The 27,773-nt window shown below is 34.3% G+C and overlaps 1 long non-coding RNA gene and 1 other non-coding gene across 2 annotated transcripts; one reads left to right on the top strand and one right to left on the bottom strand.

Annotated features, from left to right (window-relative positions):
• Window positions 1-405: 405 nt before the first annotated feature.
• Window positions 406-27,773, bottom strand: LOC107941252 (uncharacterized). The gene is made up of 4 exons (XR_001695567.2): window positions 27,241-27,773; window positions 27,064-27,138; window positions 2,804-4,414; window positions 406-1,029 (listed from the first exon to the last, which is right to left on the bottom strand). It is a non-coding gene; the product is annotated as an uncharacterized lncRNA (long non-coding RNA).
• On the top strand, window positions 3,722-3,828 carry LOC121204225 (small nucleolar RNA R71). The gene has a single exon (XR_005899154.1). It is a non-coding gene; the product is annotated as a small nucleolar RNA R71 (small nucleolar RNA).

Genomic DNA, 27,773 nt, shown 5'->3' with positions numbered 1-27,773 from the left:
TTGAAGGAAAGTAATTGATAAAGACGACACCCAAGGAGGAACCCACCCAGATTTCACTTGTTATCTGACTCTGAACCAGACGATTTATTCACTTGACTTGATCCGTGAGACTCCCTAACCTATATTAGTATCTCTTTCGAGACTAATAACGTCTAACCCTCAGTTGAATTAATTGAAATCTCTTTCTTAATTAAAACCCCTAGGAAAGCAGTAAATCGATCTATAGACTCCCATATTAGGTTTCACCCTAATTTGGAAAAATCTCGTAACCCTATTTCTAAGCGTTCGATCAACTCCGCTTAATTATGCCAAATCTACTCTTAGACAAGGACTTTTGCTCCTCTGCATCACATCAAATCATGAATTAATACCCGGAATATTAACTCAAGCATTAAGAACACATAATTAAGAACAAATCAATTATTTATCATACAGTTAAGATAATAATAACAAGATCCATCATAGGTTTCAACCCCCTTAGGTATCTAAGGGGTTTAGTTCATAATAAAATAAGAGTACATCTCAAAAGTATGAAAATAAAAAAACATAAAGAAAACTCTAAAACCCCTGAAGGAATTCTGAGAGAGATCTTCAGTTTTGGAGTAGCTCCGACTTTTGGGATGGATTGTCTGACTTCCTTCAAGTAATTCCCGGCGTGTGGTTCTGTACTCCAGAAAAGTTCTAGAGGAGAGGGGTCTTTCTAAGTCATACTTAGGTGTTTATATAGGCTTTGAATTGGCTTTCTTCCTCCCTAAGTATCATTTTCCGTGTAAAAAACAACTCCTTGAAAAAGGGACACGCCCGTGTGCTACGACCGTGTGACGTGTTTGCCAGGCCGTGTTCGATCCGTTAAATTGCACACGGCCGTGCGGGTCAATGGCCAGGCCGTGTGAATCGTGAAAGCCTTGGTCGACACCCTCGAAAGACACGGGCGTGTGAACAGCCCGTGTGGCAAGCCTTAGGCCGTGTCATCTTCTCAATTTGGTCTGTTTTGTCCATTTTTGGCCCCTTTTGACTCTTGGTGCTCTCCTGAGTACAGAAATGAAATAACCGGATTAAGAGCATAACAATCCACAAATCTAGTAATAAACATCCATAAATATGCCAAGTATTTAGGGTAAAAATATATATAATTTGGAGTTTATCAAATACCCCCGCACTTAAGCATTTGCTTGTCCTCAAGTAAAACAATCATTCACTGCTAGAATTTATTCCTTTCAATCACATAATCATTACTGATAATGTTACAAATTATTCCACAGAAAATCATACAGTGAGAATTCAACTATAGGGGCATTAAAAGCCTCAAACAATTTAAATCGAATATTTTGATAATAAAATCATAGGTAATCTCCTTCCTCTAAGTAATTAACTTTAGTCCTAAATATACAAGAGATGACATCCTCACTAAAGATTCACTCAAATCACTCAAAGTGTTTAAGGTTCAAGATTAAGCACTCGATTGTCAAACATGAGAAGTTATTACTATAGGCTTGTATGAAAATCAAATCTCCACCACTTGTAAATGATATGATACACAAATCAAAAGGTCCTTGCATGGTTGTAACGGGGTTTAGGTTACGGGTATAGATACAACTGAAGAGAAAAATGTTAGAATCGAGATAATTTCAATATATTACCCCACTATCAAAAACTTAATTGCTGAATCACAAATAAATATCTAGAACTATATTACATGAGCTCTCTTTTTTTTTCATGACAACTTTAACTTGCTGAGGATTACAATAATAATACTGAGTTTTTTTTAAGAACAAATCAAGTATATACAATATAGGAATCATACTTCATGATTCAGTAACAAAAAATGGTGAACATAATGAGGTAACAATATTAAATTTAATCTCGATAAAAAAAGAAAGGGTAAATTAAGTAAGAGTATTTCAACAATAATGGGTTAATGGGTTAATGATGAGAGTTAATCAATAAAAAAGGTTAGTAGGCTCAAAGGAGGTTCATTAAGGGTTTAATTATGTGGAAAGGCTTTTTTATGGAGTAAGTGAGTTAAATCTTAAGTGCCTGTATCATCTCATTATATCAAATCATACGTGTGATCTCGACATGTATAATCGAAGCAAGTTCTAGAATAACAGTTCAATGTTGACACACTCAAACCACAAAAGAAGTGAGCAAGAAAGAAAGCTATATGCTCAAAAGGCTCAAAAATCTCACCAAAAATTTGGTTTTTTGATGTCATTCCTGTATACTTAAGATTTCAAGATAATACCTCAATTTAGGAAAATAATCTAAAAAAATTTAATAGTTGTTTTAATAGTTGTTTTAATAATTCTTTTAATAGTTGCTAGAAAGGGCCTTCCTAAAATCAAAGGGGTGTTATTATCCTCCTCTATGTCTAGAACAACGAAATCAACGGGGAATATGAACTTATCTACTTTCACGAGTACATCTTCAATAATACCCCTAGGGAATCTTATAGTTTTATCTGCCAATTGAATCCTCATCCTAGTTTGTTTAGGCTTCCCAAGACCTAGTTGCTTAAACATTTTGTAAGGTGTGACGTTAATACTATCCCCTAAATCAGCTAATACATGACTTATATCTAAACTACCAATTAAGCAAGGAATTGTATCTTTCAATTTATGGGGTAGTTTATTCTGTAGAATAGCTGAGCAGACTGCGTTTAGCTTCACATGCGACGCTTCGTCCAACATCCGCTTATTTACTAAAAGATCTTTTAAAGATTTCATTACATTTGGCATCTGTGACAAAGCTTCAATAAACGATAATTTAATATGTAATTTTTTCAAAAGTTTAAGAAATTTACCGAATTGTTCGTCTAAGCAGTCTTTCCTTGCCGCGTTAGGGTATGGCACACGATGTTTATATTCGACAGTCACTGGTTTGTTTGTATTTTGATCTACCTCATTTCTCCTTTTGCTTACCACTGTTTCTTGCCTTGGTTCTGGTTCAGGCTCAACGACTCCTTCGTTATTTTGGATATTAATTGCGTTGAGCTGTTCCCTTGGGTTAGGTTCAGTGTTACTTGGCAAGCTACATTGTGGTCGTTCGGAGATTAGTTTGGATAGCTGGCCTATCTGAGTTTCAAGCCATTGGATCGATGCTTGTTGATTCCTAAGTGCTGTCTCGGTATTTTGGAAACGGATTTCTGACATTGATATGAATTTTCAGAGCATCTCCTCAAGGTTCGGTTTCTTCTCTTGTTGAAAAGGTGACAGTTGAAAACCCTGAGGATTTTGTGGCTTTTGATTTCCTTGACCACCCCAGGAGAAATTTGAGTGGTTCCTCCAACCTGCATTATAAATATTACTGTATAGGTTATTTTTGAGATCTAAAGTTATTGTTACCCATATAGTTGACTTGTTCCTCTTCGGTTGTGGGATTGAAGGACTGATATTCTGTATGCACACCTCTTCCACTTGAGTCACACCTCATTACTGGATGTACCTGCATAGAACCAAGTAAACCATCAATCTTTTTATTGAGAAGTTCTACCTGATTAAAGAGTATGGTGACTGAATCGACGTTATAAACGCCGGCTGTTTTCGTTGGCTTTGTTCTCATAACTTGCCACTGATAGTTATTCAGTGACATCTCATCTATAAACTCATAGGCATCTTCCGATGTTTTATTGTTGATGGTTCCGCCAATAGTTGCGTCAACCATTTGCCGAGTCGAAGGATTCAAACCATTGTGGAATGTTTGTACTTACAGCCAAAGTGGTAACCCATGGTGAGGACACCTTCTCAGTAAGTCCTTGTATCTCTCCCATGCATCGTAAAGTGTTTCTAAATCCATCTGCACAAAAGAAGAGATATCATTACGTAATTTAACCGTTTTAGCCGGCAAAAAATATTTTAGTAAAAATTTCTCGGTCATTTGTTCCCAAGTAGTAATTGACCCTCATGGTAACGAGTTCAACCACTGTTTAGCTTTATTCCTCAATAAAAAAAGAAATAACCGAAGATGAATGGCATCATCAAAAACGCCATTGATTTTAAATGTATCATAAAATTTCAAAAAATTTGCTAAGTGAGCATTGGGATCTTCATCTTGCAAACCATCAAACTGAACAAACTGCTGTATCATCTGAATGGTGTTAAGTTTTAATTCAAAAGTATTTGCAGCTACAGAAGGTCTAACTATGCTAGATTCCGTTCCTGTTAAAGAAGGTTTAGCATAATCATTCATAGTACGTGGAGCAGGATTTTGATTAGCCGCAATTGCAGGAGGTATCTGATTGCCTTGGTTTTCAGCCATCTCGTCGGTTGGAGGTTGAGTATCATTTTATTACTCGTTCCCTATGTATCTTAAGCTGCGACTTATTTCTCTTTGGTTTCTACGAACTGTACGATCGATTTCTTTGTCAAAAAGTAATGGTCCTGACGGGTTTCTTCTAGTCATAAACTATAAAAACCTGCGAAGAGAAAGAAAAAGTAAATTATTAAATAATAATAAAATTAAATTAAATTGCAAGAAAAATAAATGGCTAAAGTAATAAAGATTGAGCGTTCCTAATATCTTAGTTCCCCGGCAGCGGCGCCAAAAACTTGATCGCGTGATTCGAAACAAGTAATAAATATTTATAATGAAGATCAAACCTAGACTAACTATTATCATGACGAAAAGGCAAGCGCACCTATCGAACAATAGCACAGTAATGGCAAGACCGGGATATCGTACCCGAGAGAACCAAAAGTACTAGTAATAACTATCTTTTTATTATTTAACCTAGAAATACGGAGGGGTTGTTTATTAAACTAATTAACTAAAATAATTAACTAATTAAACTAAAGTAAAGAGAAAATTTAGAAAAAAACTTGAAGGAAAGTAATAGATAAAGACGATACCCAAGGAGGAACCCACCCAGATTTCACTTGTTATCTGACTCTGAACCAGACGATTTATTCACTTGACTTGATCCGTGAGACTCCCTAACCTATATTATTATCTCTTTCGAGCCTAATAATGTCTAACCCTCAGTTGAATTAATCGAAATCTCTTTATTAATTAAAACCCCTAGGGAAGCAGTAAATCGATCTATAGACTCTCATATTAAGTTTCACCCTAATCCAGCAAAATCTCGTAACCCTGTTTCTAGGCGTTCGATCAACTCCGCTTAATTATGCCAACTCTACTCTTAGACAAGGACTTTTTCTCCTCTGCATAAGCACATCAAATCATGAATTAATACCCGGAATATTAACTCAAGCATTAAGAACATATAATTAAGAACAAATCAAGTATTTATCATATAGTTCAGATAATAATAACAAGATCCATCATAGGTTTCAACCCCCTTAGGTATCTAAGGGGTTTAGTCCATAATAAAATAAGAATACATCTCAAAATTATGAAAATAACAAAACATAAAGAAAACTCTAAAACCTCTGAAGGAATTCTGAGAGAGATCTTCAGTCTTGGAATAGCTCCGGCTTTTGGGATGGATCGTCGACTTCCTTCAAGTAATTCTCGGCGTGTGGTTCTGTACTCCAGAAAAGTTCTGGAGGAGAGGGGCCCTTTCTAAGTCATACTTAGGGTGTTTATATAGGCTTTGGATTGACTTTCTTCCTCCCTAAGTATCCTTTTCCGTGAAAAATACAACTCCTTGAAAAAGGGATACGCTCGTGTGCCACGGTTGTGTGACATGTTTATCAAGCCGTGTTTGATTCGTTAAATTACACATGACCGTGCAGGTCAATGGTCAGGCCGTGTGAATCGTGAAAGCTTTGGTCGACACCTTCGAAAGACACAGGCGTGTGAGTAGCCCGTGTGGCAAGGCTTAGCCCGTGTCATCTTCTCGATTTGGTCCGTTTTGTCCTTTTTTGGCTCGTTTTTGTCTCCTTTTAACTCTTGGTACTCTCTTGAGTACAAAACATGAAATAATCAGATTAAGAGCACCACAATCCATAAATCTAGTAATAAACATCCATCAATATGCTAAGTATTTGGGGTAAAAATATGTATAATTTGATGTTTATCATAGACCCTTAAAATGCAGCATAGCCGGCCATAGGGACAAAGAATTAGGCTAGTCAATGTTAGGTAAAAATTTGGTAACTTGTTTAACTAAAAAGAAATAAAATAAACAAAAGATGATATCAATCATTTCACCTATTCTTCTTCACCAAAATTCTCAGCAAAAATAAGAATTTTGAAGCCTTGAAATTTCAGCCAAGCTAGCCTCTTGCAAGTAAGTCAACTTGAGGGTTATTCTTGATAATTTTTGTACTTTTGGGACCCCTAAAACTTAATCTAGCTATTGAGGGGACTATTTTATGAAATGATTGATAGTTTAGGGACTTACCATGAAAGGATTTGTATGTTTGCTGAGTTTTTATGGAAGAAAATGAGTCTTGGTTGTTAAGTGAACAACTTTTGTGACAGGATTTCTCATGAAAACCCCAATAAGACTATTTTGTAAAGTTTGTAAAATAGATAGTAATGTTGTGAAATATTGAAAATTTGGAGTAGTCATTAGAGAAATAAATGGTCGGTTAGGCTTGGCTAAAAAGGAAATTCGATAAAAATTAATTTTCAAGCCTAGGGGTAAAATCATAATTTATGCAAGTTTAAGGGCAAAATAGTCATTTTACCAAAGTATGAGTCTTAAGTTAAATTAAATGATTTGTGTATTAAGTAAGCTAATTTTCGACATTTTAGATCAAGAGAAATGTGATTCGGGCCTTGATCGAGGGAATAACAAAATTTACGAAGATTAGGTTCGTACCCATCCTTTTGTGCCGAGGTAAGTACATATGTAAATAATGTGTCATTGTAGCTTACTTTTAAATGCTTTATTTTTACCTTGTATCATAATCTATTAAATACCATGAAAGTATAAATAATGCGATATAAGAGTAACTTACATTATGAACAAGTGCGACAGCATCAGGTTAGATACGAGATCCCGTCGAACCTCGAAAATAGTATGGGATACAAAAGGCAAGTCATGAGAAATTGAGTAGTCTGAACTCATGAGTCAATTCTGAGTTCATGAGACAAGTGAAATATGTATTGTGGGTCCAGGTACTGACTTTGTGTGTAGACCCGTGAGTAGCTCAATGAGCGGGCATTACATGATAGAGCTATGGGGTCCGAGTACTAACTTGGTGAAAAGGCCCGTGAGTAGCTCAATTATGCAAGTATTACAAAGTACAAGGTAGCCTTAGCTACTTGTATAGTACTTAAGAGTAAACTATCCGTTTATTCATTGGTATTTCCGAGTGTTTAAAAGGGTAACTCGATGAATGGATTGGCGATACTTCCAATAAGGTATGTCAATAGAAAGAATGAACTTGAGTTATTTTTCGGGTAACTACAAATATGTATACTAAATTCTCGAACGAAGACCTTAGTATGTGATGAGATGTTGTAAGTATGCGTAAAAGAAGGAAAAGCAAGATAGTGAAGTTAAAATGATATATCATTTAAGTATGATAAGCCATTCTTTGACGAATGTGTTTCTAATTACACTTATTTGCATATATATACTTACCACGCTCCCACGCTTACCTTTTTTCTTTTCCATTTCCTTTTAGTGCTTCCAAAGTAGTTCGAGGTTCGTCGCCTACGTCAGAGAAACCAGTAACACTATCCTTGAAACACTTCGTATAACTAGTTTTCTCATTTTGATTATGACATGTATAGGAATCTTTAATTTTATTTTTGTGTCACATTGTTTTGAGGCCAACAGTGTTGGCTTGTTTTAGCATTTGACTCATTTTGTATAAGGCCATGAAAATGGCTAATATTGTAAGTCATTATATGAATGCAAGATAGTCTTTTGCAAATGTGATATTGTTGACATGGTTAAATTTTTGAAATGTATATAAGCCTTAGATATGGTTGTTGGTTGAGAACTCATATTAAATTAGACCTTGATATGTTGATTAGTATTAAAATTTGTTTCAGGGTGGCTTAAGGCTTGGTATATAGCCTTATATTGTCCACACGGGTAGACATACGGGCGTGTGTCTAGATCGTGTGTGACACACGGCCAACCCTATGGGCGTGTTGTCGAGTCGTGTATCCCCTGCACGTAAATTTTACAAGTCAGTATGCATGGTAGTAAACACACGGGTAGAGATACGGCTGTGTGTCTCAGCCGTGTGAAAGGCACGGTCTAACACACGGACTGTGCCTTGGCCGTGTGCCCAAAATTTGATGTTGACGTCAGAAACAAAATATCAAGGTTTTAGACACGGGCTAAGACACGGGTGTATCATGGTCGTGTGAGGGACACGGGTCATAGACCCGAGCGTGTGCCAGGCTATGTGAAAACTCCTGTAGGTTTGAATTTAGAATTAAATTCACACGGGCATGAGACCCGAGTGTGTCCCTAGGTGCTTAGGTCGTGTGTGCCACACAGGCCATCAGTACAACCATGTTCAAGTTCTACATGGGCGTGTTGCCCATCCACATGAGCATGTACCCTATTTCCAAGGTCATTTTCCTAGTGCTGATTAAATGACCCGAATTGGTCCCGAATGATTTCTTAAAGATGCTTTGGGCCTTATAGGCCCCTGATAAGAAGTTTTGGAAAAGTTTGAAAAAATTTTGAATTAAATCAAGTCTTGGTGACTCGTAAATGTTTGAATGAATGTATTTAAGTTTAGTAACCCATCGTATTCCATCCCGACGTAGGGCACAGGTGTGGGGTGTTACAATTCTAATGTAGTTGGTGAGATCAGTGCATTTATACCTGGTCAACACTTCAATACGTATACTAGTATGATGGTGGATTAATTTGAATATTTGTCCTTGAGTTTGATTCTGTTAATAGAGACTAAAATCTGAAATTATATGCCAAACATGTATTATTGAAATATGATAATAATGGTAATATGATCTATGAAATTGATATGGTAAAGATAAATGCAAATACCTTGAGAGTGCATCGGAGAAATGATAGGGAATGGCAAAAGAATATCGTATTCAAGTTATTCAACTAAAAAAAATAAAGAAAGATTGGGATCTGACATAAAAACAAAGAATAAAAAAACCAAAATGAGAAATTAAAAAACAATAAATAAAAATCCAAAACAATAAATGAATAAACAATTGAAAATAAAAAAACTAAAATTGAAAGATAAATTGAATAAATCAATGTACATGATAGATAAGTGTCCAATAAACCTTTAAGATATAAATCCCCTAGAAATTTAATTAATGACTCTAATAAACCCTTCAAAAAATAATCATTGGCAAACTAAAAGACGAAGAATGAATTTCCACAACTCTTTTAAGAAAATCAAGAAGAAAACTGCTTCTAAAAATCATAAGAAAATAGTCTTGCACAAAAGAAACTAACTCTTTTGCACAATGGTGTTGGCTTGTTTTAGCATTTGATTCATTTTGTTTAAGGCCATGAAAATGGCTAATATTGTAAGTCATTATATGAATGCAAGATAGTTTTTTATGAATGTAAAATTGTTGACATGGTTAAATTTTTGAAATGTACATAGGCCTTAGATATGGTTGTTGGTTGAGAACTCATATTAAATTAGACTTTGATATGTTGATTAGTATTAAAATTTGTTTCAGGGTGGCATAAGGCTTGGTACATAGCCTTATATTGTCCATACGAGTAGACACACGGGCGTGTGTCTAGACCGTGTGTGACACACAGCCAACCCTATGGGTGTGTTGTCGGGCCGTATGTCCCCTGCACGTAAATTTTACAAGTCAGTATGCATGGTAGTAAACACACGGGTAGAGATACGGCTGTATGTCTCAGCCGTGTAAAGGGCACGGTCTAGTACACAGGCGTCTGCCTTGGCCGTGTGCCCCAAATTAGATGCTGACGTCAAAAACAGAATATCAAGGTTTTTAGACACGAGCTAAGACACGGGCGTGTCATGACCGTGTGAGGGACACGGGTCATAGACCTGGGCGTGTGCCAGGCCATGTGAAAACTCCTGTAGGTTCGAATTTAGAATTTAATTCACACGGGCATGGGACACGAGTGTGTCCCTAGGTGCTTAGGCCGTGTGTGCCACACGGGCCATCAACACAACCATGTTCAAGTTCTACATGAGCGTGTTGTCCATCCACATGAGCGTGTGCTTTATTTCAAAGGTCATTTTCCTAGTATTGATTAAATGATCCGAATTGGTCCCGAATGATTTCCTAAAGATGCTTTGGGCATTATAAGCCCCTGATAAGAAGTTTTGGAAAAGTTAGAAAAAGTTTTGAATTAAATCAAGTCTTGGTGACACGTAAATGTTTGAATGAATGTGTTTAAGTTTAGTAACGCATCATATTCCGTCACGGCGTAGGGCACAGGTGTGGGGTGTTACAATTCTAGTGTAGTTGGTGAGATCAGTGCATTTATGCCTGGTCAACACTTCAATGCGTATACTAGTATGATGGTGGATTAATTTGAATATTTGTCCTTGAGTTTGATTCTGTTAATAGAGATTAAAATATGAAATTATATGCCAAACATATGTATTATTGAAATATGATAATAATGGCAATATGATCTATGAAATTGATATGGTAAAGATAAATGCAAATACCTTGAGAGTGCATCGGAGAAATGATAGGGAATGGCAAAAGAAGATCGTATTCAAGTTATTCAACTAAAAAAAAAGAAAGATTGGGATCTGACATAAAAACAAAGAATAAAAAAACCAAAATAAGAAATTAAAACACAATAAATAAAAATCCAAAACAATAAATAAATAAACAATTGAAAATAAAAAAACTAAAATTGAAAGATAAATTGAATAAATCAATGTACATGATAGATAAGTGTCCAATAAACTTTTAAGATATAAATCCCCTAGAAATTTAATTAATGACTCTAATAAACCCTTCAAAAAATAATCATTGGCAAACTAAAAGACGAAGAATAAATTCCCACAACTCCTTTAAGAAAATCAGGAAGAAAACTGCTTTTAAAAATCACAAGAAAATAATCTTGCACAAAAGTAACTAACTCTTAGGGTTGAAAAATTTTACTAATGAAAAACTATTGTGTTGTTAATGAAAAATAAAAAGACCTTTAAATAGGCTAGATAATTGCATCAAAATAAAACGAGTTTACCCTAATAATATAAAAAAATCAAAATGGTACATTTAAATTGGTGGAGGGTGGTGCATAGGGGACACCACCCTCATTTTCTGACACTTTACAGAAAAATATTATTTTATGTAGCGGAGGGTGTCAGATAGGCGGCGCACCCAGTATATTTCCCCCTCCCCTCAATTCTCTACCTGACTCGTATCAGTTTGGAAAATTTTTTTAGCAAAACAAGAGAGGGAGAATAGAATAAAGAAAATGTATTTTTTTATTGTTATTTTCAAATACAATAGTTTATGATAAGAAAAAAATTCTGTTAGTATTATATAGTTTGTTTAGTGTTATTTTTATGTTTTGTTTTAAAGTTATTTTCTTTATTGTGACTTGTTAGTAAGTTTTGTATTTAGATTATTGAGAATGTTATCTTGTAAAATTTTTTAATATATTTGATATTGTTAGAAATGACAAAAAATTTTGATATTGTTAGAAATACACTATTATCAATCATTAAATTTTTTACGTAAATATTTTTATGCTATTTGAAATTGTTTTGAGATTTTTTTGTTAATTTTTTAACAAATTGGGTATTGAAGATAGATAATCAGATTTTCGTATGCGTTTATTTTGATGAAATCATCTTAACAACAACTGTTAGATGTATACTTAAAGCACGGCAACAAATAGCAATGAAATTCAATAGAAATGTCTTGTTGGATGATATGGATGGAAGGATTAACGCAAAAATTGTTAGACGTTGTGGGAGAAGGATCTCAAAACTTTTTTACAAGTTTTCAGTTTCGACAGATCCCATCAAATTCACCAAAATAGCACTTGAAGACGACGAAGACGTAGAGACAATGATCGCTCTTTACTGTGGGAATCGGAATGACAAATGCACCGATTCACTTATTTTCTAAGTTAGCCGATATGGAGCAAAATGAAAATCTCACTGCATACGGTGAAGAACATGGGGCTCAAGAACCATACATGGTGGCTCTAATATCGTACATTAATAGTGAATCGATTATACTCGGAATCGATATCAATCTTAATGTTACACCCGATATTAATGTGGTTGGTGATGATGGATACGATAGTAGTGATCCTTCTGATCAAGAGGTCAATAGTGATCCCGAAGTGGACGATATCTCCGATGATATTGATGACAAAGACGTGAATGTTGATGGAAACATTAATGCGTCTTCAGTCGAGAACTAGATTCGACGTATTGTGATACAATTATCTTGGGCCATACATGTCGCTCATAGACTCTGACGCGGGCCACGTAGCCAAGTTTTCGAGTATCCTGAAATACTTTCTACTCATCAGTTGGCCTTAAATTTCGATTCTGATGAGTTATTTGTAGGTCAGATATTCGAAAGGAAGAATGTGTATTTGCTATTAAGCGATATAGTATGAATATATCAGTGGACTGCAAAATTCCAGTATCTAAATCGACATATATTGGGGAGTGTTGGAAGTCGGCGGAAGGCTGCAATTGGCGGGTACAAACTGTATTTATTCAAAATTCGCAGATATGAGAGGTACGAAAATTTGTTGGGCCTCACACATACACATCAACACGTATGACAGAAGATCATGAAAAACTTGATTCCAAAACTATCTGTACATGTATCATACCAATGGTGAAGGACATGCCGACCATTAAAGTTTTCGTACTGATTACTAAAATGCAGGCACGATTTCAGTATCGAGTATCATACCGAAAGGCATGGACAGATAAGCAGATTACAATAGAACAATTGTACGGGAATTTCAATGCGTCGTATAACGAGCTACAGGGATGAATAGCCGCTACGTGAGAGTACGTACCGGGGACTCTCATTGAGTTACAGACACGACCTTATTATGGCCCAAATGACCAACTACAATCGGGAAAAACAATTTTTCATCGGATGTTCTGAACGTTTAATCCATGTGTGCGTGCATTTCTCCACTTCAAGCCGTTTGTGCAAGTGGATGAGACCTAACTATATGAAAAATATACACAAATCCTAATTCTTGTAGTTACTTAAGATGGCAATAAGAACGTGCTCCCTATAGCATTTGTCATCGTAGATAATGAGAACATGGAATTGTGGAAATTCCTCATTACCAACCTGCGGAGATATATTATTAGCAACGATAATATTTGCATCATCTCCGATAAAGGGAAATGATTAATTACCACCATTAGGAGTTCCGGTGTGCCATGAAGATTCGTTTACTGCATCCAGCACATCGCGACTAACTTCCATCAAGATTATAAGAATACAGACTGAAAGAAATAAGTTGTGAAAATGAGTAAATGATAACTTTATCTTTAAGATAAGTTTTAATGTTTTAGTGCAATACTGTAGCTTATCTTTTCTTAATACATATACAGCGCAAAAGCTAAAGCCATATATTTTCAGCCAAAGAATGACTCCACTTGAAAGTGACATAGAGGGTTAAACGAACACATCTTTCTGACAGTGTTTGAGTATCATCGAGCTGTGGTAATGGGCTTAAAATTTTGACGAAAACTTTCGTTATAGTCAGATGACCTCAAACTTGGTAGAGGGGATCAACGCTGCGTTGTTGAAAACACGACATCTTCAAATTTCATTTGTCTTCTCAACTACATTGTACAAGTTGGCTACGTTGATGCCAAAAATGGGTTAGCAACAAGTCAACCAGATAGAAGTGGGACACGTGTTTGTTAAAAATGTCAGGGATACAATGGTTGCAAACCGTCGGATAGCGAGGTCGATGAATATAGAAATATATTCACGGCATCTTGAAACATTTCGAGTTACAGAGACCATCGATCCTCGACCCGGTATACTACATAAGTCATACAAAGTTGATCTCCGGAACAGACGGTCGATTGTAAGAGGTTTCAAACACTTTATTATCCATGTGCACATTTCGTTGTAACGAGCGCTAAAGTCTCGCTCAATATTGAATAATTTGTCGATGATGTGTACACATTCGCGCGCATGTTGCGTCTGAGAAAATGAGTTTTCCGTCCTACCTAAACTGTCTACGTGAGAAGTGCCTCCAATAACTTTCGTGTTTGTCCTAGACAAAGAATTGCGTAAAAATCCGAGAGATCGTCTGCAATCATCCAGAATCCGTAATGAAATGGACATTAGGGAGAAATTCGACGATAAGCGTTGTGGATTATGCAGATTAGCTGGTCATAATCGGAGCAAATGGCCGCAACGGAACTATCATGTTGGACAATTGTCATGATCGGGTAGGAATTAAGCTTATGTAATTTATATAAAAATATATATTACAAAATTCATTCCAATTAAATTATGTTTGTAATTATTTAATTTATATAACAAAATTTATATTACAAAGTTTGTTTCAATTGGATTATAGTTGTAATGTATTTAATTTATATAACCTAATTTATATTACAAAATTTGTTCTAATTAGATTATGGTTATAATGTATTTAATTTATATAACATAATTTGTATTACAAAACTAAGTTTGTTACAGGTTTTAGTATTTTAATGTTGTAATGTTACAATTAATTTAATTTATGACTACAAATTTTGTTCCAATTTTTAAAGTTCCAATTAATTTAATTAAATATATACAAATATTGTCTTTTTCTTTATTTATATTTTTTTAGAATAAAAAGTACAAATTTTTTAATATCAAAACTGTAAGAAACCCATTAAATTAATTGTTTGATGGTGTGGTCCTAGAGGTATATTTCTGCGGGGTCAACGTTTACGTTCTAGGTGATTGCGGCGATCAACATCCTCTTCAGTTGCAGGATGGGGTGTGCAAAACATGAATGAAAAATCATTTACCCTGAACGTCATCGATGAACTTGAGCCGGGAGGAGTGCCATACTGCGGTAGATACGACCTAAAGATATCAAACCCGGAATGGTATTTGTCTTGACGAGCCTAAAAAATAGTAATTAACTAGCAAATCTGAAAGATAAAAACTATCAGCCGAAAGTGTATACAATCGTTCAAACTGTCTCCAACTGCGGCTCAAGATCTTGCTCTGGCTCGCCCTCTATATCGATCACTAGCTCGTATGCTCCAGGTTACTGCATGTGCGGGAGACTACAGTCAACTACCCACGGAGTAAATATGGCTATCCCGTAGTAGAGTACTATTGCATGTACTCTAACGACTGTTGTAAGTCGGAAGAAATATCCATCTAATGTCTCCGCGCCATTGGATTATCCTACACTGCAATATATTTTCGGTGCACAATCCCTTAATTATTTCCATGTTTTCTTCTCTTGGTCATCAAGTGAATCTTCCCCACTCGCATTGGCGGATTTGGGATATATTGGATGCAACCAAATTGCTAGAGTACTCGATCCTCGTTATACCACTCGATTGTCTGAAAATTGATAATGCACCACATGTGAAAGAATATGGGCAGACGAAGGTATAACAGCCGTAATTTTTTATCTTCGATACGTCATCCAAATAAATTGCAAAATTAATAAAATGGTTAAAATTTAACATGGTTCGAGTATGATATACAAAGTAATTACATGCCACGAATATTGAAATAACTTACCCCTTCCCCGGCATGTTCAGTCATCAGACAATATATCGGGACAATGTATGACCTTCCGATGCTCAGATAAAAACTCTATCTGCAAAAACAAATAAATATAGTATAGTTAGAATAATATCATTATAAAAACAATTGTCAATTAAAAACAAGTTAAATTTTATCACTTGTGCACTAGTGGAAATACGTAAGGTTGGTGTTTAACGCATGCCAAGAATGACATCCAATAAATAGCCCATAACTGCAGCAATACAAAACATACGCCTATACTTACGGCATTAGGCTTTATTGTCTGACAAAGCTCACGATATAACATAACCAGAACTGCAGAACCCCAACTATATTAGTAAAGATTCTGCAAATCAGCTAATAAGGGTAAATCCATCAAATGAACCCTATTGTTCGCATCGGGTATCAATACAATACACCCTCTATAATATGCATAATGTATGCTCGAGTTGCGCATATCAACTTATTCTCAGTGGCATTAATTGATAAATGATTAAAATTAGCTTTCAGCCATGAAAATTTCAAACCCGTAAAATTAGACTCATCATCGACAGACGAGACTCCTAGTAGGGCAACCGGCTCAGATATTGTACTTATGCCCGTTACGGCACTCCCGTCGATTGAGAACCCAAGTGGCAATGCAACATCCTCTAAAGTGACAGTGCACTCTCCACACAACAAATAGAAAGTGTAGGTCTCCAGGTGCCAATGCTCGACCATTGCAGATATTAAATCGTACCCCAAATCAAATGTCTAAGTTAATGCTGCTGATTCAAATCTTTCTAACTCCCAAGTATGGCATCAATCGTGCATTCGAAGAATATCTTAAACCATTTGCCTGACCCTTTAATGCGTGATATGGACCCTAACAGTGATAAATTACATAAAATAGTTATAATAACATAATATATTTTCATGAATTACGTAGATCTTTTTATCAAGGGACACATGATTAATAAATAGCAATATATTATCATATTATTCACCGTGTTTGATATGTGATCATCGTTTTTAATCAATGGAGCCATTGCGATACTTGCAATTTCAAAACAAATTTTGTTTATTAATTTCAAAGTTTGATGGACTTTAAATATTTTTCAAAATACCTAAATTTTATATTTTACTTTTAATTACAAAAATATACAGGTGAAGGGGGTGTCAGAGGCGGTACCACTTTGCAATAATGGCACGACTACATGCTGACTTAGTAATTAAAAGCAAAATATAAAATTTAAGTATTTTGAAAAATATTTAAAATATATCAAACATTGAAATTAATAACCGAAATTTATTTTGAAATTGCAGGTATCGCAATGGCTCCATTGATTAAAAATGGTCACATATCAAACACAGTTAATAATATAGTAATATATTATTATTTGTTATCATTGGTTCCCTTAAAAAAAGATCTACGTAATTTATAAAAATAAATTATGTAATTATAACTATTTTCTGTAATTTATCACTGTTAGAGTCCCTACCGCGCATTAAAGGGTCGGGTGAATTGTTTAGGATATTCTTTAGATGCACGACTGATGTCATACTTGGAGTTAGCTGGATTCAAGTTAGCAGCATTAATCCAGAAATTTGATTTGAGGTACGATTTAATATCCTCATTGGTTGTGTTGGCGCCCGGGAACCTACACTTTTCATTTGCCGTGTAGGGAGTGTACTGTCACTCTAGAGGATATTGCATTGCAACTTGAACTCCCAATCGACGGGAATACCGTAATGGGCGTAAGTGCAACTGTTGGGTCAGTTGCCCTTTGTTATAGCCTACTAAGAGTCTCGCCTGTTAATGATGAGTCTAATTTTACAGGTTTGAAATTTTCATTGTTTAAAACTAATTTAAAACATTTAATCAGTTAATGCCACTGCGCATGAGTTGATGTGCGCAGCTCGAGCATACATTATGCATATTATAAGAAGTGTATTGATGCCCGATGCGAAAAATAACAGGGTTCATTTAATGTATTTACCCCTATTAGCTGATTTACAAAATGTTCACTTGTATAGTTGGGATTCTGCAGTTCTGACTATGTTGTATCGTGAACTTTGTCAGATGACAAAGCCTGATGCCATAGACATAGGCGGACGCCTTGTATTGCTGCAGTCATGGGCTCTTTATTGGATGTCATTCTTGGCATAGGTTATGCACCAACCATACGTATTTCCACTAGTGCACAGGTGATAAAATTTAACTTGTTATTAATTGACAATTTCTTTATAATGATACTATTCTAACGATACTGTATTTACTTGAAATTTGTTTTCGTAGATTGAGTTTTTATCCGGGTATCAAGGTCATACATTGTCCCGATATATCGTCTGATGATTGAATATGCCGGAAAAGGGGTAAGCTATTTCAATTTTCGTGACATGTAATTATTTTGTTATTTTACACAAGCTGTGTTAAATTTTAACTTATTATTAATAGTGCAGTTTATTTGAATGTCGTATCGAAGACAAGAAATTGAAATTGTTATACCTTCGTCTACCCATATTCATTCACATGTGGTGCATTAACGCACGAATTATCAATTTTCAAAAAGTCGAGTGAAATAACGAGTATTCCGACAATTTGGTTGCATCTAGTATATCCCGGATCCGTCAATGCAAGTAGAGAAAACTCACTTGATCACCAAGAGAAGAAAACATGAAAATAATTGAAGGGTTGTGCACTAGAAATATATAGCAGTGTGGGTTAATTGGATGTCGCGGAAACCTCAAATAGATATTTCTTTCAATTTGGAACCATTGTTAAAATACATAAAATGATACTTTACTACGGGAAAGTTATTTACTTGGGAGCAGTTGACTATAGTCTCCCGCTCATGCAGCGACCTAGGCCATACGAGCTAATGGCTGATATAAAGGTCAAGCCCTACCCAGAGCAAGATCCCTAACCACAGCCAGAGGCTGAGTCCGAGTGATCGCATACACATTCGACTAATAGTTCTTAACATCCAAATTTACTGGTCAATGAATATTTCCCGAGCTCAACAGGACACGGGTATCATTCCGAATTTGATATCTTTGGGTCATATCCACCTTAGTACAGTATTCCTCTCAGCTCGTATCCATCGCAGTACAACATTTCTCCCGGCCCGAATCCACCACAGTACTCTACTACTCCTGAGTCGTATCCACCGTAGTTTGACAATCCTCCCGGCTTAAGTTCATCAATGGTGTTCGGGGCATATGATTTTTCTTTCATGTTTCGCACACCCCCTCCTACGACTGAAGAGGATGTTGATCACCGTAATCACCCACAACGTAAACGTCGACCCCCGCAAAAATATACCCCTAAGACCACACCATCAAATAATTACTTTGAAGGGTTTCTTACGATTTTGATATTATAAAGTTTGTACTTTTTATTCTAAAAATATATAAATCATGAAAAAGACCCTATTTTTATATATTTAATTAGATTAATTAGAACTTTAAAAATTAGAACAAAATTTGTGGTCATAAATTAGATTAATTGCAGCATTACAACATTAAAATACTAAAACTTATAATAAACTTAGTTTTGTAATATAAATTATGTTATATAAATTAAATACATTACAGCCATAATCTAATTGGAACAAACTTTTTAATATAAATTATGTTAAAAAAATTAAATAAATTACAACCATAATCTAATTGGATTAAACTTTGTAATATAAATTTTGTTATATAAATTAAATATATTACAATCATAACCTAATTGGAACATACTTTATAATATAATTTTTTTTTATATAAATTACATAAGCTCAATTCCTACCCAATCGTGATGATTGTCCAAAATGATAGTTTTATTGTGGCCATTTATTCTGATTATAACCAGCTAATCTACATAATCCATAACACTTACCGTCAGATTTCTCCTTCATATCCGTTTCATTACGGATTTTGAATGATTGCGAATGACCTCTCGAATTCCTACGCAACCCTCTATTTAGGACAAAATTTAAAATCATTAGAGATACCTCCCACTTAAACAGGTCAGATAAGACGAGAAATTCATTTTCCCAGACATGAAATGTGCGCTCGAGTATGCACATTATCGATAAATTGTTCAACATTTAGACTTTAGCACACGCTGCCACAAAATGTGCATGTGAATAATGATGTGTTTGAAACCTCCTGCAATCCCACCGTCTGTTCCGAAGATCAACTCCATAAGACATCGGTGGCATACCGTATTGAGAACTGATGGTTTCTATAACTCAAAACGTTTCAAAACGTTATGAATATATTTCTACATTCATCAACCTTGCCATCCAACGGTTTGCAACCATTACATCCCGGACATCTTCAATAAACACATGTCCCGCCTCCATCTGTTTAACTTGTTGCTGACCTATTCTTAGCATCAAAATAGTCAATCTATAGAATGTAGCTGAGAAGATAGATAAAATCAAAAAATATATTATTTCAACAACACAGTGTTGATCTCATCCACTAAGTTTTTTGTCATTTGACCATAATAAAAGCCTTCGTCAAAACTTTAAGCCTATTTCCACAGTTTCATGGTACCCAACCACAATCGAAAAGATACACTCGTTTGAATCTCCATGTGACTCTTGAGTCGAGTTATTCTTTGACAGAAAATATGACTCTAGCTCATGTGCTTTTTATGTATTAAGAAAAGATAAGTTACAATATTACACTAAAACATTAAAACTTATATTGAAAAGAAAGATTATCCTTTACCCATTCTCATAACTTGTCTCTTCCAGTCTACATTCTTATAATCTCAATTGAAGTTAGCCACGATTTGTTGGATGCAGTAAACGGATCTCCATGGCACACCAGAATGCCTAATAGCGACAATTAATCATTTTTTTATCGAAGATAATACAAATATTATCGTTGCTAATAACATATACCCCCAGGTTGGTAAGGAAGAATTCTCGCTATTCTATACTCCTTATCTACGATGACATGCTATTAAGAGTACGTTCTTGTTGTCGTCTTAAGCAACCGTAAGAAATTAAATCTGTGTATATTTTACATATAGTCAGGTCTTATCAATTTGCACAAACGACTTGTAGTGGGAAAATACAAGCACATATGGATTAAATGTCCAGAACATTCGAGAAAATTTTTTTCTCGATTATTGGTTATTCGGGCCATAATAAGGTCGTATCTGTAACTAAATAATAGTCATCAGTATATACTTCCGTGTAGCGACTATCCATCCATGTAACTTGTTATATGACGCATCAAAATTCCCGTACAATTACTTTATTGTCATCTGTTTAGCCATCCACGCCTTTTGGTATGACACTTAATACTGGAATCATGTTTACATTTCGACAATAAGTATCAAAACTTTAATGGTCGGCATATCCTTCACCATTAGCATGATACACGCATAGATAGTTTTGAAATTAATTTTTTAATGATCATCTATCATACGTGTTGATATGTATGTATAAAGCCCAACAAATTTATCTCTACATTTGCGAATTTTGAATAAATACAGCTTATACCCAATAATTGCAGCCTTCCGCCGACTTCCAACACTCCTCAATATATGATAGTTTAGACACTGCGACGTTGTAGTCCACTGATATATTCATGTTATACCGCTTAATAACAAATACGCACTTTTTCTTACTTTTGAATCTCTGGCCTACAAATAACTCCATAGGATCAAAATTTACAGCCAACAAGTGAGCAAGAAGTATTTTAAGGTACTTCAGGAACTCGGCTACGTACGCTGCGTGAGGATCTATAAGCGACGTGTGGCCCAAGATTAGTGTTTCACAATACTCAAATCTGGTTCTCAACTGAAGACGCGTTAATATTTCCATCGTCATTCACGTCTTCGTCATCAATATCATCAGAAACATCGTCTACTTCGAGATCACTATCACTGTTGACCTCTTGATTACAAGGATCACTACTATCGTATCCATTATCACCAATGATATCAATTTCGAGTGTAACATTAAGATCAATATCAATCCCGCATATAATCGATTCACTATCAACATACGATATTTGATAAATCGTAATATATGCATATTTTTACCCCATGCTTGGCATATTTATGGATAATTTTTTTCTTAATTTCACTGAATTCGATGTTTCTAATCTTTTAAATTCATGTTTTATACTTAAGCAAGCATTGAAAGGCGAAATGAGCAAAAAAGGGCCAAAAAAAGACAAGATAAGCCTAATTCAGCATGGCACACGGCCTAGGCACTTCCACACAGGTGATCTATATGCTTGTGTGTAACATACGGGTAGATCACACGCCTGTGTGTCATGACTGTGTCGATACAAAACTAAGTCAGAATTACACACGGCCTAAACACCTTCATACGGGCGTGACACACGGCCGTATCTCTGTCGAGCCCAAGTCTAATTCTACTCGAAAAAGACCAATTTGGGGCTAATTTAAGCATTCCAAAACCTATTTAAAAACCCTAGAAGAGGGTTAAAGGAAACATGCAGAGTTAAAAGGCAAAAAATACTGAAGGACAACTATCAGAATCACCTCAGAGGTAAGATCTTACATCAAGACTGAAGATTTCAATCCAATTTCCTAAAAGTTCTTTGAGTTTCTTTATACTTTGTTGTTTTCCAAACTTTAAGATATTTTTCATTATTATTATGAATTAAATTCCCTAAATACAACTGGTGCCGCCTATTTGACATGTAACGACCCAAATTTTAAGGTCATTAGAAAAGTGAGTTTTTGGGTCTTCAATTCTGAAAATTAAATTCATAAATATTTATTATTAATATTTACGAAGTTTAGTGAGAGGTTAATTAGATTTTAATTAAGTAAATTTAGCTTAATTAGGGTTAATTAAATATATGAACTAAATTAAATAAAGTGTGAAAGTTTAATTATAAACTATAAAAAAGTCAAATGGATTAAATTGGCAAATAAGCCTATATGACAAGTGTGTGGTAAGTATAAATACATATATAATATTTTAATTGGTACAAATATATGTATATATATGTATTTACTTATTATATAAGTAAATAATAATGTAAAGTAAAATATATTATATTATATAATTATAACATATTGATTAAATAAATAAAATAAAATAAATAAAACATAAAAAAAAGAAGGCACGATTAGCAGGGAAAGAAAGAAGGAAAAAGGGAAAGAAAAAGAAAAGGGAAAATTAGAATTTTAAGATTTCAAGCTTGATTGGTAAGTCAATTTAATCCCTTTTCTTGTAATTTTGGTGTTTATGAAATCCTAAAAATAAATACTATTTAAGTAATGTTAAAATTTAAAAAGTTATTAAATTTATAGATGTTGATTAAGTTTAATAAATGGAAGAAATATGGGTTTAATTGATAGGAATTCAAGTTAAAAGTGGTAAAAGGATTGAATTGTAAAAGAAAAATAAGTTTTGTAATAGTAGGGATTAAATTGTGTAAATTGTAGAATTGATGTTTTATATTGAATATTAAGAGTTGAAACTTGTTTAAAGTAAGTATAAAAGGAAATTTATAAAGTTATTTGAAGAAAAAGAATGTTATGGTGGTAGGACCTAATTAGAAATATAGTAAAAGTTACATGAAAATTAAAGAGTGTGTTATTAAATAACATATATTAATAATTTTAAATGTTAAATTTTATGTAACCAACGTAACACCGAAAACATTATCAAAAAAGGGAAAGGAGAAAGTGAACGAAAATATCGAATAAACCCGAGAATTTCAGTTTGTATTTCTATAAACTAAGCTTAATGATTTAATATAATGTAATTGTTATTTTTAATAGTTAAAATGTATAATAAATGATATGATAAAAAATTGTTACTACTTCTGTATTGAAATGAAACGATTTGAATACTCTATTAACAGTGTCGGGTTAATCAAATACAATTGGCATGCCATAGGATTAAAAGTGTTTAGGGATATTCCAACTGTATTAATGAGACACTATATATGTCGACTACTGCGACTATTCCGGATTCGTTCCGAAGAGGTACTTCGAACCTGATTATGACTGTTACTGTTACCTTACGATGTCTTCCAATTTCGGTCGATGAAACACTGTATATTATTCCCGGTGTGTGGGTTGAATCCACGTATCCGTTTAAATCCGAGTGATGTTAATAAGGGTAAATGAAAGTACTGAAGACTGTCTGATATCGATTAAGTGACTGTGATTAATTTACGAATGTTTAAGTTATCAAAAGACATGAAATATAAATATATATGAATTGCTTAACTACAGGGAAGAGGTGTAAAATGAATGTAAGAGATAAACTACTGTACTGAGCACTGAAAGATACTGTTATTACTGTATGATCTTATTGAATACGATTTTATTAATAAGTGTTACTGTAATTTAAGGATAATTGAATGGTAATTTTTAAAGTTCCTATTGTTAAAATTTATAGTTATGTTTAAATGTATGTTAAGTATTGGTTTATAAAAATACCATTGAGTGTATACTCAGTGTACGATTTATTTTTCGTACGCAGGTTTAGGTACGAAAGAAAGATGAAGACTTAGCATCCAAGCCAATCCCGAACTCAAAGTGGAGAAGTACCTTTTTTTTGGTAAATTGGCAAGATTTTATTTTGTAAATGATAAGAATGAGTATGAAAGATGTTGAAACATGGTATGAAATATACATATTTTGGAACTTACATGAGTTTAACTAGTATGAAAATGTAGTATAATTTCGAAATGAGTTGTGATACATAATCCTTAAGAGGTATTGAAGTGAATGAATGAATATTTGCTAAGTTTGAATGGCATAATGAATGATATTTAATTTAAGAACTATTAGTAAATGCTTGACGTGAATTAAATGTGTTTAACATATGAAAATAGCTTAAAAATAGACAAAAATCATGTTTTCACACGGCCAAGTAAATGCTTGAGCGTGAATTAAATGTGTTTAACATGTGAAAATAGCTTAAAAATGGACAAAAATCATGTTTTCACACGGCCAAGTCACATGGGCGTGTGCTCAGGCCGTGTGACTCTCTGTTTATGTCACACCGACTATTCCCACGATCGTGTGAGCAAGTAAAATCTATCACAGCCTGGCCCCACGGTCATGGGAACCCCACGGGCTGGCCACACGGCCATGTCCCAAGTCACACAGGCGCGTATCCCTATCTTCAAGATAAAATTTCCAAAGTTACCGGTTTAATTCTGAATTACTTCTAAAGCATGTATTGGACCCCGCAGACTCATATTAAAGACTTTATAGTGTAATTTAAGAAGTTTCAATTTAAAATAAAAATTTATGACTCAATTTTGCATAAATGCTAGTGTATAAGTATAGTAAAACCTCATAACCCTATTCCGGTGATGATATGAATTTAGGGAGTGTTAGATGACACTCTCCACTGGTGCCGCCTACCGGACACCCTCCACTGATGCTACCTATCTGACACCCTCCAGTACATAAAATAATTTTTTTTCTGTAAAGTATCAAAAAATAAGGTGGTGCCACCTATGCACCACCTATGCACCACCTTCCACCAATTTAAATGAACCATTTTGGTAATTAATCTTAACATACCATTTTGGTTTTATATATATATTATTAAGGTAAGAAACCCCCTATATAATCTAAATAAAAAGTAGTTTTAAACTATTATTGACTAAGAAATATAAAACTTCTAAATAACTTAAAATACTCTAAAAAAATATTCTAAAATTCAGAATAAATAAATAATTAAATAACAAAACCTAATAAATAAAATATTATGCTCATATATAATAAAAATTAAATCTAAAAATCAAACCGAATATAATTTAAACTCAAATTAAAGCTCGAAACTCATAATTTTTCATAATAATCCCGTCCAAAAATTATATTCACGTAGTCTTTATTAAAACGGTCATAACTTGAACTTCCAAATTTGAAATCAAGTGATTCAAAGTGCATTTTAAAGATAAGAAATAGATATTTGAATGTTATGAAAACATTTCAACCCCTAAATGTTTGGATCCCATCTAAAAAACCATCACAAGTCGACTGATTTTCTAAACTAAAAAGTTAACAACTTCGATTAATGAAATTTAATAAATTTCTCATACATATGTCATGAAATGTGACTTGTAAGCAAGCAAAAATGTGAATATGAACATGCTCGAATAAAAAAATGATAATGAATCATCCAAAGGAATAATGATTTATAAGTATATACATATTAATGTTAATAATATTGAAATCGCTAATGAATAATATGTTTAATCTTGACACTTAGTTCGTTCAATTGATATAATGACATTTATATTTGAATTTGAATTATATTAGCAACATTGAGTATATATTACTCAGTGTACAATTATATTTGTTTCTATACACAGGTCTCAAACGAGAATCATAATAGATTCGAAGTCAGAAAGCATCCAACTCGGAAACCAACTACTTGCCTATTTTGGCATGTCACTATTACTTAAGTTAATATTTGGTATTTTTGATATTCTAACCTATAATATTTTAAGTGATGAGTTTCTTCTTTTGATTTAAAGATTATTATACATGTTCATAAGTATTTGTTCATAAGTATTTCGTTGCATGACTTGCTTGGCTAGACAAAGACGAAATGGATGCTAAGATTTGTTGGTGATTGAATGTGTTTTATATGTTGAATTGATGATTTTTCATTTATGTGAAGTTTAGGTATAATTTAGTATGGTTTGACTGCTTGAAATTGTGCATCTCAGGTCAATTTGTCATTAAGTTTCAAAACAATATGAGCATGCCTCGAGACCATTAGAACAAAACTTATCATTTCATAAGATCAATTGCTTAGTGTCTCGAGCTTTTCAAACTAGTCTCGAGATAGCCTCAATCAAGTTTCAAGACAAAGTGGCCTTTGTCTTGAGACAAGAGCACAATGAATCTAAATAAGTTTTGCCTTGTTCTGAGTCTCAAGACAAAAACCTCTTGTGTTAAGACACCCAAACATTGAAGCTAAAATAAGAAAACATGGAAAAATTATCTTGAGACCCAATCTTGAACCTTGAAGATTTTTATCTTAAATTATCTTGAGACCCAATCTTGAACCTTGAAGATTTTTATCTTAAGACATGAACTTGTTTATCTCGAGACTTGTTGACATAAAAGCAAAAATTCCAAAGTAAAAACGATGTCTGTCCCGATACATGAGGTTCCCCGTCTTAAGATAACAAATTAAAATTTGACACTTGGATTTGGATACTAACTCTAAAATTTATTTATAACCCTGTAACTAGATATAATTAATTCTTATGTGCTATGAATGCATGTGTATGATCATAACAAATAGATTAACTGTTATGAACGATAATTATGAATTTGACTTTGTAGATTTATGTTAATTTAATCGGAGTTGCTTTGATAATATAACGTGGTGAATCTGGTAACCGAGTTAGGTATACATAGTCACAGGAATGATGACTATGAAGTAATGGCAGTCAGCATTTGGGCGGCCTGATTTGCTGAAACAACTTCATGAACGAGGCAAAGACAACAAGAAGTGAGGATTAACGTACCTCTATTCAGGCGCATTTGTTAAGAGCTTAGAGAGTTATCAAGGTCCAAGGTTGCAGTCACCACTTCGAAACTGCCTTCAAGAGTGAACAGAACATATCAGGTACGGGTGTGGTGATTTGGAATCAGGAAGAGTTAGTAATGGGATCGTGTGCCTTAGTGATGAAGCATGTACCTACCCCTTTCGCGGCGGAAGCCCTCACTTGCATGCAAGCTTTGAAATTGTTTCTGGATTTTGGTTTTTACTCGATTGAGCTTGAAGGGGACTCCCTCTCTGTTCTTAAGAAGATGAAATCTACCAGACAGGATTTTTCTTTAATTAGTGCCCACATTGTTGATGGTAAAAGATTATTAGACCGATTTGCAGTTTGCCAGATTTTGTTTGAGGGTCAATCCGAAAATAAAGCGACACATTTGATGGAAAAAGAAGCTTTCCTAGGAGATGAAGCCACTTGGCTGGTTGAAGACGCTGCCCCAAATGAAGGCAGATAAGAGGTTTGTAGACCCGCCTTCAAACCACCAACTAGTCTTGGTCTCATGATCTTGGATTTGCAGCATCTGAATCTCTCTATCAACTTTCGTTTGTTTGGCTTGGAAGTGAGAACATTTTGATTCATTTTTTTTCTTATTTACTTTTGATTTGTTTCATAACAGCTAGCGTTGATGTGACTTTTCATTTGTACCACTTGCTTAGCCGAGTGGGTTTTGTCTG

This window comes from Gossypium hirsutum, chromosome A07, assembly GCF_007990345.1.
Source record: "Gossypium hirsutum isolate 1008001.06 chromosome A07, Gossypium_hirsutum_v2.1, whole genome shotgun sequence".
In the NCBI taxonomy this organism is placed as follows: Eukaryota; Viridiplantae; Streptophyta; class Magnoliopsida; order Malvales; family Malvaceae; genus Gossypium; species Gossypium hirsutum.
This window is presented reverse-complemented; position numbering and strand designations above follow the sequence as displayed.